The sequence below is a fragment of the Ictalurus punctatus genome, chromosome 13 (assembly GCF_001660625.3).
Source record: "Ictalurus punctatus breed USDA103 chromosome 13, Coco_2.0, whole genome shotgun sequence".
NCBI classification, from domain to species: Eukaryota; Metazoa; Chordata; class Actinopteri; order Siluriformes; family Ictaluridae; genus Ictalurus; species Ictalurus punctatus.
The window spans coordinates 14,820,675-14,833,851 of NC_030428.2; positions in this window are offsets into that span (position 1 = coordinate 14,820,675).

Consider the following 13,177-nt stretch of genomic DNA (forward strand, 5'->3'; position numbering starts at 1 on the left):
TTGTCTTAAATTATCCAATAATGTCTTTTAAAAAAAGAAAAAAAAATCAACATTTGACCAACATTTGTTAAATTATTGTCCAATCACATTGCGGACTGCTCTGCGGACGTCATCATCCAACTGTGAACTTGCCCCAAAGTGAATGTTCGTTGGTTTGAGCTTTTGATTGTGACCAGCAAGTCGGAGTCCTGAGGCGAGGAAACCAAGGTAAGTTAACCAAGTAAGTTAACCTTCATCTATTTAGCATTAATGCTGCTGAAACTGCCTGGTCGAGTTTGTGGCAGGGAGCTGTCAAAAATGTATTCACTGAAAAACAGTAACTCTGCAAGTGATACAACCCCAATTCTGAAAAAAAATGGGACAGTATGGAAAATGCAAAAAAAATAAAATAAAATAATAATAATAATATGTATAATTTGAAAATTCAATTCACCCTGTACTATATTGAAAACACATTATTAACACAATATTTGGTGTTTTACTTGGGTTAGGGTTAGGATTAGGGTTAGGGTTAAATTGCATTTCAGGATAATTGTAGGAAAAAAAGTATAAACAACACATCTCTGTGTTATTTTGTGTTATTTTTTAAAACAACTTTGTGTGGAATGTACCAACAGACAGTATATGTTATCTTTAACATATCTGTTTTAAGAGTGTACCTTAATATGAACAAAAACCTGACACCTTCAACAAAACCAGACACTTAGTTTGCACTGTTAGCAGATCTTAGAAAAGCCTGGGTTAATCCTAAAAATGACAGGTATTTGAGTGACAGGAAGTAGCTGTAAGAGCATGAGGTCATCAGTTCTGTGAACTGCGTGGGAGAACTTTCATTTAATGAGTGGTCATCATGTCCATCTGAAAGACTGACAGACTCTGCTTTAGTCTAAGAGTGGTAAATGTGAAAAAGCTTAGTATGAGAGTATCCGTCTGTCATCCACAGACATGGCGCAATTTATATGCATGGCTTTTATTAATAGTGTGCTCTGACTCACAGCCTTATTGCTGATGTCTAAGCTCTTGCATCCTCTTTTTTGTTCTTTTGGTTCACACAAAGTGGCAAGTGCTTGTTTTTTGGATACCTGTCCCAGCTTTTGGCCGGAGGGCTAAGCAGTGTCGTGTCTCTTTCTCACACCAGCTTGGAGAAGTCCGTCCAATTTTTTTACTCTCTGCTCCAGGGTATCCCAAGAGCAGGCATGCTCACTGTTTGCCTCCAAGGAATCTGCGGTGTATCTGTAATGCCTTACTTTGCCTGATCGCAAACTGCTGTGTAATTGGACACGAAGTCCTTTTAGGCCATAGCACAATAGCCAGTGGGACACATGTACAGTTGTGTTTTTCAAAGAGGCTAGAGCCAAACTACTCTGCCTTATACTGTCTGTATCTAAACACTGGAACAGAATGATTCCTTTTGCTTGTAAAATATACCTAATCTTAACCATTTCTAATCATGTCTTTGAGAGAATTGATTTAAATGAGACCTTACGATTCATAATTAAAGCAAAGCAAGACTAAAGCAAATATCTAGGCAATTTGGGGGGAAATGCCTTTCACACATCTATAGTCCCACCAGTTTGTGCTCTGGCAGGACTCCAGAGAAATAATGCTTCTAAACAGTTTCAAGCCATTGAGGACATGTGAACCAAAGCAAAATGCATATGAGCACTTAAATGACACAGATACAAGATAGAATCTTATGCTTTACTTGGTCTTTTTTATGTTAAGTTTTTATGGAACTACTTATTCTTAAATATGGCTTAAATTCCTTCATATCTTGTGTTTAATAATCCATGTAAAGCAAGACTAAAGTATAAAATGTAGGCATTTTAGGACAATTCTACAAGTGTCTACGACAGATATGGATCTTTGGTGTAAGCAAGATTTTCCAACTGACACTCATTAATTAATGTAGCATGAACAGTGACACGAATGGAAAGAATTGAAACTTGGTAGAAACTGAAAACATTTTTAAATCAGTCATATTTCTCGATCCTGTATTGTCATTAAATAATACATAATTGCAATTTAGCAGTCATGAATACTGTACTATATATACTGATTAATTATATCAGTATATAAGTCCATCCTTCCAAGCCATAGCCATAACTGCACTGACATCTTAAATAAAGATTTTCTTTATAATCACGAATGGCCGGTTTCACTCTGAAATGTTTTTAAAAAATAAGCTGTCTTCAGGCATAAAAGCAGAAGCTGCAGAGATGTGGTGGAGTTGCAGCCTGAAGAGACATACCAATCAGAACCGGAAAAAAATAAATAGGAGGATTTTCCGTTAAGTGCAAAACTTAGACTCAAAGACTCAATCTTTCAGCTGAGCCCTCATTCCCAGGACAAGTGTTAGATTTGAAGCAATATATGGAGCTGGAAGAGGCTTCGATGACGCTCAGAATGCACAGGTAGGAGAGCATGCTGGGAGTTGGACACAGAATATCAGGAAGAGGTGACCTGCTGATATAGGATGTGGAATGGAAAGAGTTCACCATGGGCCATGAGAGAGAGAGAGAAAGTAAAAAAAGAGGTTGGCCAAGAAAAGTGGGAAATGAGAGACAGGAGAACACACACACGTGATGAGAAAGGTGCTATGTGCTATGCATTTGCAACTCCTGCCATGTTGTTGCTAGGTTACTATCTCATGATTAGTCTAAGCCAGTGCTCTGTATACAATGCACATGTGCAGCATTTTTCATGCACACACTATACTCCCAAAGCACCCAAGAACATTTTACACAATGCACACAAAATCCTATTGTTCTTTCGTTGCTAAGGAATCTGGTGAAAATTCCTGTGCTCACATCACTTTCTGCTTTAGTATGCCATCTGCTAATGCATCTCACATTTGATCCTGTTCTCTCTGTCTGCAAGGCAGGCTTTCTCATCACAAATATGCTAATGAGCTCATATCCCTGATCCCACTGAGTATACAAAACAGGCAAATGAATCTGCATTGAAAACAGCCATCAACAGCAGTGGAGTTAACTGATCTGAGATAAGACCCATATTTGTTAGCAGCCCTGTGATTGGCATAATTACACCCCAGCCATGGTAATATGGAGGTAGGTAATGGTGTAATATGCACCCACCATAGATGATTCATGTATACATTTCACCATTTGTCATTAGTCATTGCATTACCACAATGGGGCGTGAATGTTGTTTATATAACCCCAATTCCAAAAAAAGTTGGAACAGTATGGAAAATGCAAAAAAAACCTAACAAAAAGGGTCATTTGAAAATTCCATTCACCCTGTACTATATTGAAAACACATTATTAACACATTATTTTATTTGTTTTACTTTGTCAATTTAATATACTTTTGAAAATATACACTCAAATCTGAAGAGTCCAACACACTACAAAAAAGTTGGGACAGTCAACTGTTTATCACGTGTGACATCACCTTTTCTTTTAATAACACATATTAAGCGTTTGTGCGCTGAAGGCACCAGTTGGTTAAGTTTAGCATATGAAAATTTTCCCCATTCATCCATTATACATTTCTTCAGTTCTGCAACTGTACAGGGCCTTCGTTGCCTTATTTTGCACTTTATAATAAGCCACACATTCTCAATCAGAGACAGGTCAGGACTGCCAGCAGGCCATGCTAGCACTCACACTCTCTGCTTACGCAACCATGCGCTTGTAATCAGGGCAGAATGTGGTCTGTTGTTGTCCTGCTCTGGATGGCAGCATATGACACGCCAAAATGTGTACATATTGTTCTGCATTAATGCTGCTTTCACAGATGTGTAAGTTACACATGCCATGGGCACTGACTCTCTCCCATACCATGACAGATGCTGACTTTTGGACCTGATGCTGATAACAGCTTAGGTGGTCTTTTTCCTCTTTGGCCCGGAGAACACGACGGCTGTTTTGTCCAAAACGATTTGAAATGTTGACTCGTCAGACCACAAAACACGATTCCACTGTGTTACTGTCCATCTCAGATGAGACCGAGCCCAGAGAAGTCGGCGGCGTTTCTGGACAGTGTTGATGTATAGCTTCTACTGTGCATAGTAAAGCCTTAACTTGCATCTGTGGATGCAGCGGCGAAAGGTGTTTACTGACAAAGATTTACCAAAGTATTCCCGAGCCCATGTCAGGGTATCCATTACAGATTCCTGACAGTTTTTAAGATGGTGATGTCTGAGGGATCGGAGATCACGCGCATTCAGAAGTGGTTTTCGGCCTTGACCTTTACGCACAGAGTTTGACTGGATTCCTTGAATCTTTTAATTATATTGTGCACTGTAGAAGGTGAAATGCCCAAAATCCTACCGATTTGTCTTTGGGGAATGTTGGGCATTATTGGCTGATGTATCCGTTGGCAGATTGGCAAGCCTCGACCGATCCTTGCTCTTGAAGGACTAGGCCTTTTTTGGAGACTCCTTATATACTATGATTAAACGATTACCTCACCTGTTTCAACTTGCCACATCGTTATTAGTCCTAAATTGCCCCTGTCCCAACTTTTTTGGGATATGTTGCATGCATCAATTTCAAAATAAATATTTATCTTCAAATAACTATGGAGTTGATTAAGTACAACATCAAATACTTTGTCTATATATGATTTTTGTTTAAATTCAAGTCAAAGTACATTTACAAATCACTCCTCTCTGTTTTATTAGTGTTTTACATACAGTCCCAATTTTTCTGAATTTATATATATATATATATATATATATATATATATATATATATATATATATATATATATATATATATATATATATATATAATTTGTCTAATTGATCAGAGATTTTTTTTTAAAAACAAAAAAAAACAGATATAGACACAGACAGCTAGAGGGGGGGATGGATGGTATATCTGAATATTTTTTGTTGAATATTTTTCATATGTCTGACATCTTGAAAGAGCTGGAAAAAAGAGAGACAGAAGCAAAATCCCAGTGGATGGGACGCTGCATTATGTAGAAACACTTTGAAACAGATGTTAGAAGTTTCATGAAAAAAACAGATGTCTGAACCTTTTGAGATTGTCTCCAACATCTGATCAATTCCAAAGTGAATACAATATGACAAGCAAAAACATTTCCAAGATGAGTCTAAATATTTCAACTGTAATAAAAATTCTGCCACACTGATTTCACTGATGGAAATACTATCAAAATATTGCAGTCACCTACCGCATTGTATACAAAAATCCGTCTCATGGACACAAGGATCCAGAGCCTATGCCAGGAACAATGGGCATGAAGCAAGAATAGAGTCACCAGTTGTTTTTGGGAGGTGGCAGGAAACCAGAGAACCAGAAGGAAGCCCACACAGACAAGGAAGGTCTTGCAAAACTCAACATAAACAGTAAACTGAGCTCAGGATCAAACCAGGCACCTTGGAGCATGAGGTGGCAACACTTCCACCACCACCCCTACCATATTCATTCAGAAAGCACTCCCACAAGACAATGCTCTTGTTTATGCATCTCAAACTAAAGTTGGATTGGGCCAGAAGGTGCTCTCATTGTTCAAGCTTGCATTGGGCACTATTGGGCTCCAGATTGCCATTGACATTACCGAACCTCTCACTCAATTTGGCATATGAAGCAAGCCAAGTGATAGTTAGTTGACGCTAAACTTCCATATTGTGCACATCTGTGCTGTAATTGCTTGCATTTTTAACCAAATTAGAGAAGACTCAACACAGCATTTTCAAGGGCTCTAATTAAAGCTCCAACAGCTCTGATGAAAATCACACTTTCCTAAAGGGTCTTCATCACTCATCTCTTTCTCTCTCTGTCTCTCTCTCTTACACACCATCATGCCTTTAACACATCCACCACCAATCTCTGATCTGGCAGTGCTCCAGAGAAATCATCACTCTACATGGTTGTGGACCATCAAGGACATGTACAGTGAACCTAATGGCTGGTGAACCAAAGCAAATGCATATGGACACATAAATAGACAGAATAAAGATGTTCTTTATTGTATTCTAATGATCTCATACTCATGTTAAGATTTTATGGTCAACCTGGCAGCTTTTGCTTCCAAGTAAAGTGAGTTGAAATCACTTCATATTATAGAGAACATTTGTTTGTGCTTTCATTCTGGTGTTTCTTGCTCTTGGATTTGCTTTTTTATGAATGTCTGAGTTGCTATCTCTACCAAACGTGTCTAAGTCATGTCTTTGATAGTTTCCTCTCCATGTCCAGGCTAAATGTGTAGTGTCTGTACTATTATCTGATCATATTTTACCAGGTCTTTGCTTCACAGCAACTTTATAGATTAAAATATTGCATACACATTCTTTCTCCACACCTCCTCCGCAGTGAAAGCACTGTTTCTCTCAGATTGTGCTATCCATTCAGGCTTTAAGCCAGCCATCATGCACCTATACAAGACATTTTTATATCCCTCCCCCCTTTTGTTCTCAAAGCGTGTCAGCTTATTTGCCGGAAAAAAGCAAACTGCATTCAAGCATGCAGATCATTATATACCTACAGTATATGTGCTTGGTTCAGCATTTGTCTGTTTGTTACCAGACAAACACAAATTTCTTCCAGACTGCAGCTAAGGGTTCTCAAAGGTTCTTTTTCCTACCCCAGAGTGAGGGATCCGCTCGGATTTACAGGAGAATTGCAAATGTTGGCTGATCTCACCATGTTTGCTCAAGGCTCTCCTGAGTAAGATAATGTCAGCACAAGCTAATGAGCTGTGAGGAATGCATTCATTATATCACCAAATAAAGGAAGAAGGCTACAGCTATTAAAGGTGAGCAGGGTTAAACTGCACATTCAAAAACGATGCTAATTTCATAGCTCTGATTAAGAAGTCATTGGGTGACAATAACCTTTCCGGCAAGCTCATTAAACCTTGGGTCACCCAGTCTTAGACTGAGAAAGCCTGAGTGACATCCTAACTGCAGACAGCTAAGTTCCATTAGTGTGACAAGCGCCAAGAGGTCAGAGCGCTCCAACTCCCTTAGTCAACTCTGAAACTGTGGGCTGAAAATGTCTGGTATACTGTATGTGACGTTCTTATTGATTCATGATGACTGTTTGGCTGATGCAGGACAGGGTGGAACTGGCAAGTAGGACTCTTGATGGCCAGAGAGGAAACGAAGCTCCCTTTCTTGATCAGGCTTTTATTTTCTTGTTGCTGATTTGCTTTGCTCTGCTGTAGAAGCAATGATTAAGTGACAATTTGTCAGAATGACATGAGGATAAACTAGCCCTGAAATGGTCTCCTGTTTTCATCAGTATGAGAGGTGGCAATATTCTGCTCCGTTGTGTCCTTTCATATTCTTCATCATTTTGTCTCTCAAATTCCTCTCTCACACACACACAAATATGAGCATTAGTGTCTCATCTAAAGCTCCCTCTGGCCGTGTTATACCATGACAAAATGTCTTTTTTCTAGTAGCTTGGACTGGAAATTCTTGAGGATGTTCAAGATCAGAAAAACTGAAACTGATGTATTGTGAAATCTTAAAGAATTCAGAAGGACTTTGAGCATTTACCAAGCATGTCACATCAGAGCAACCAACGCTCTACAAGCTTTGACAACTTAGTATGCAGCTCAATCAGCCAATTTTGCATTATTTATCGCTTTAGAGAATACACGCAGGAGGCTTGAAATACTCACAACCCCATATAACCCATTTACTGAGATGTGGCGGCGACTCAGAAGTGTACTTCCATATGGTAGATTTAAAAAGGCTACCCCTGGTCTTCTCAGATCATGAGCAACACACATCTTAACCGCTAAAATACTTGCCTCAGGGTCTTGACTGTACTAAACTCATATTCTGTCCCCAGGCCCATGGCTCACATTTCCACCAACCACACAGCTATCATCTTCTTCTACTTTTATTACATCCTCTCCACCTACACAGACATCCAGACTCATGTTTCTCACAGATATGCTATTAAACCAGTTAACTGCATTTCAATAGGAAAAAATGACTGGATTCTGTGAGTCTGAGCTCGATTGCATAATGTTAATTCACTTAAGAGAGGTGGAGAGAGACAGGCTCGTTCACATGTGTGGCTCAGACCATAAAAGATCTGGATTATGTGCAAGGCTTAATTAGCAGGGACATGGCAGAGGCAGTCAAGAAAGAGGCTAGAGGTTTGCAGAGAAGAGCCAGCAAAACTGAGAAGCTTTTATTTTTAAGACATGACCCATTTAGATCTCAGCCGAACTTTTGTAATAGTTCATCTGACTAGGCAATAGCTCAGTCTGTACCTCAAAATATCTGCAGTGTGGCGTTAGCTAGAAGGTGAATTTTGCAGTGAGAGACCAGCATGAACAGACTTCTAAAAATGTGAAACACTGACAATAACCGTCGCTGACTTTTGTTTCGGCCTACAGTGCGTTACCATGGCAATGCTCTCACCTTTCTCGTGCTGTCATGGCTAGGCTGCAGAAACAATAGTCACTCAGATGATTAGCATAGTTACTGCTCACGGCAGCACAGACCTGCAAGCACAGAGCCCAGCAGTCACGGAAGAACGGAGCAGGACATGAGAAACACGGTTTAAATTAGAACTAATTAAATTGCACATGTTGTGCTTTCACTCCCACTTGCTGAACTTTTAGTCCACTCTCCAACCAAATGTACAACTTGTGCAGGCTTGCGAAGACTCATAGCATGGCCGAACTCCAATGTGGCTCTTCTCCAGAATCGTGACTGAAGGAGTGAGATGAAGTCAGCAGAGGGAAAGCTTGATCTGTGTGTTTACTGTAAAAAATAAATAAATAAATAAATAAATAAATTTTTAAAAAGCACACACTGCCGAAAAGGAAAAGCAAGCATCCATGTTTCTTGATCATAAGCTGATTTGCTTCTATCTGCTGTACAGAAGATGACCTGTACAGCTGCTGTACAGGTGATGATTAAATGACACTTTCCCAGAGGAACCAAGGACAAACCAGCTTCTAAATCTCTCCCTGTCAGGATAACAGCTGTCCAATATTTTGCTCTGCTTTGCCTATCATCGTTCTGTCTCACTTATTGTCTCACAAGCACAATTAAGCATCTTTAAGTTGTGTGATGCTCCCTCGATCAGAAGCCTCCCACCAGGAGCCAAAGAGCAGTTCCCTAAACAGAAAGGACCCTTCATCCAGGTGTATAGAACGCTCTGCTGAAGAACATTGAGCTGCACAGAGGAGGGTTGCCGCCTGAAAGAGTGCTCTCTGAAGACTACATCAACAGACAACAGTGTCTGAGCCGCTGACATTTGCAAGTGAAGAAGCGCCAAGCAAAACCTATTGACATGCACCCTGGCCCCCTGTGGCCCACTGTTGTCTTTCAGCAGTCAGCAGGTACAGACGGACCTTTGACAAAGCCGGCGCTTGCATTTCGTTCATATTATTTATTTCATTTCAAGTGCCACTTGTGCATGCGCATATTGGCTAGTGGACAGAGGCAGTGGGAGGCAGTGGGAGGCTATCAGGAGGCACACTTGACACATCAGTGAGCAGGGCAGCAAAGAGGAACAGAGCTGTTGCTCTGGTTGGAATTGGTGATTTTTAAGGTTAAGCTGTGAAACCTGGACACCAAGGATTTTAGTGTGATCCTTTTTTATTCTTGTGAGGTGAATAACAGAGACGCTGTAAATCAGTGCATTTCTTGTTTCTCTATAATATAGAGTCTATATCATATTTTGCTTCATTAACTTTCCACCAGCTGAGCTGATTATTTCATTCATCATATACTATTTACCTAATACCTAATGCAACAGAGCAGTTAAATGGAGTATTTGTTTGCCTCATGACTGTACCTACGTAGTATTGGTAGATAAGTATTGGTAATGATGAGGTCTTACATTCATTCATCTTCAGTAACTGCTCTAACTTGGTTAGGGGTGCAGGGAATCTGAAGCCTAACACATGCTGGATGGTGTATCAGTCTGTCTCAGAGCGCCGTGTTCACTATGCTAGCATATTCATTCACTCCTATGGGGGTGGACAGACCCGAGAAGAGCATGTGAAACAGCACAGAGTGTAAACCGAGTTCAGAAATGAACCAGGGACCCTGGAGCTGGTAAATAAGCAGTGGTACTGTTGAGGTGTAAGAGTTCCTCATATATCCATAAACACAAGGTTACAGTTTCAAATCTCAACAGCTAAGAAACAAGGTTTAAAAACCAGAGAGCTGCATCCGTACAGTGTGTGCCTCCAGGTTGTAAAAAAATAAAAATTGACACTACATAAAAGCAAATTCCAAATACCTTTAGTGTCAGATGTTCATTAGACTCATGTAGATTCTTTAATTAGTGATTAAATGTGCCAATTTGACATTAGGATGGTGTTATCTGGGCAGAGTAAACACTAAATTATTTATAAAACAATGTCAGGAGGACATAAACAAAAATTTGCATATGGAAGCAGGCTAAAGAAGGGCAACATGTTTCTTCCTGGAGCTTTGTGCATGTAACAAGGCAAACATGATGTGATCACCTGGAACTGAAGCACATCTCTGTGGGGGGCAGCCATTTGTCTTTGTGTGTCCTATTACTTGGAATCAGTTCTCAGCTGATTAAAAGCGGTGGGGAATACAGAGTATAATGTTGCAAGAAGAGGAGGGAGGAGGAAATGATGTGAATACCTGGTTTTCTCTCAGCTTCATCTAAGATAAGAGACTTCTGTTCTTCCAGTGCTACTGCCATCACAGGCAACAGGTCTCATCCATGAAGAAAGATCTGAGCAATGTGAAATTTTAGAACAATTCCTAGATGCTGTGCTGGATTGGTAGTATCTGATTTTACTCCATGGTTTCAGATTTCATACCTTACTGGGAGGGAAATAAGCTGATTACTGTCTTTCTATAAGCTCTGACCAAGTGCAAAAGCACAGGGGGAAAAAGCCAATCAAAATCTAAACAGCTGCATGCTTCTAGCAACCAATAGCTAAGAAGAAACTGGACATGTTCTGAGCAGGGACATATGGGAGATGTCTTCTCACATCATACTTACTCGTGATAGGAATGCAGATCCCAGTGTGCCACATTGTACAACACTGCCATCTGTTGACAACCAAGCAGAAGATCGCATTTTACCAGAAGCACTGGGGTGTGAGACAATTTCATTATTTATTATAGTATAAAGGGAAGAAAGAGGAAAGCTGTATGTGTCAAAATAGCACGCACAGAGACATGGTGGTAGTTAATGGCTCTTGCCTCAGTGGGGTGTCCCTGACTGCTGAAAGGGACAGTTATTTTTTTCTGGCAGCAGGATGACACTCACAGCCTCAGCTCTGTTTTGTGTCTGTGTGAGGACATGCCGTGACTGAAATGATATCCAAATTATGTTCACAGACATGAAATCTAGTCAGTCAATACTCAGCAATATGCCTCTCAAAATCAGTGGATTTTAAAGACAGGTTGCTTATATGTTAGTTCAGATCATAAAGATAACTGCTTGATGAATGCTTGGTTTTTGGTGTAACAGAGAATAACCCCTTCAGTGCTTAGGTAATGGTTATTAAAGGTACATTGCTTGACAAATTGTTCCTCAGATTATGGCCACTAGATGGAGGGCTCTGCCGTTCCTGTTACAGATGTGCACCATGAGGCCATTTTACACTCAGATTTAACCCACTGTCATATGTGATACATATGTGAAATGTGCTCATGTGACTTGTTTTTACACCACACCTCACAAAGTATACACATTTCACTGCCATAGCCATTCATCATACAGTAGAGCACTGGAGATCCACACACAGAAAATCCATACAGAATTGATGGACTGTCTCACAAATATTACAGATTTTGTTTGTGTTGTTGTTTCTAATGCATGTGGATCAGGCAGACATATGAGGTTACTGACAGATATCGGTCACAAACAAATGCACGTCATTTGTAAAGACATGCAGATGTTATGTGCTGAATATGAACCAGATCGAATTATTAGAGCAGCAGTCATGAGTTTACATAGCCTTTGCAAATGATCTAAATGTTGAAGCATGATACCCTTTGAAGGCAATGAAACATTAATAAATGCGTTATTCAGACCCACAACGGTCTTTACTCAGTGTTGTGTGTTCTTAAAGATCAGTCAATATTTTCTTTATATTTAACAATGAAAAAAAAATACTAGGACCTAGCCAGTTAGCTAAAGACAATTAAAGTATGACCAAGGAAAGTATGATTATTCGTTTACAGTAATCAGTTTAGATCCAGATTTTTAAGGCCAGTGTTTTTTTAGGTCAGTCATATTTGTGGCCTTGTCTCCATTTGTTTATTCTTTCATTCATTGTGAGTGCTTTGTCATGGTCAGTGTTGCAATGAATCCAAAGCATACCCTGGATGTGAGATGGGAAAACACCCTGTATGCAATGCCAGTCCATCACAGGGCAGAGCACACACACACACACACACACTTCTGTTGTGCATCCTACAGCTTCATTAGGGATGGAAGAGCTTAAACAGCTTAATACTCTGTGCCAGACTGTGCACTCAGACCCTCGAATGCTAGACATGAAAGCTCACACACACACATAGAGTTTATTAACTAGGGTTTACTAATTTTGGGCCACCCCCCTCCCACCCCAACCCCCAAACCCCATCCACTGACCCGCGTGTTCCTCAGCAGTGGTTTCACTCTGATAAGTAATGAACTATATATTGTATACACATGGCTTTTCAGTGAGAAATTTCCCTGTTACGATTATACATGTCACATTAAGAAGAGGAAGATTAATCCTTTCTCTTCAAAATGCGTTCATTCTAATGGAATCACAGAAGGAGGAGTAATAGGCTGTAGTGTGGGCTAGATCTGATTACACGTCGACCCTGAATCTGAAATGAGAAATCTATTACCTATACAGATAGCATTGTTTAAATTACTCTGAATCAGTATCTCAGACTGCTTATACAGCAAAGTGTGATTAATGCAGCAGTGAATAATTATCCTCAGGACATGTCCCTCATACTGGACACTCAAGAAAAGATTTGTGGGTGTGACACATGCAGAATACAACTTTTCCTCTTATCCTGCCTGCATAATTGAAACATCATATATGGTACTTCCTACCACAAATCTCACATTGATTTTACTTTTATCACCACTCAGATAGAAGGACACTGTAGCCCTCTGTCTGATGAGACTTGCTGGCACTGGTAGAATATGTATATGGGGGCATCAAATGTGTATAATGTGTTTCTGAAGCATCTCACTCACATCATAGG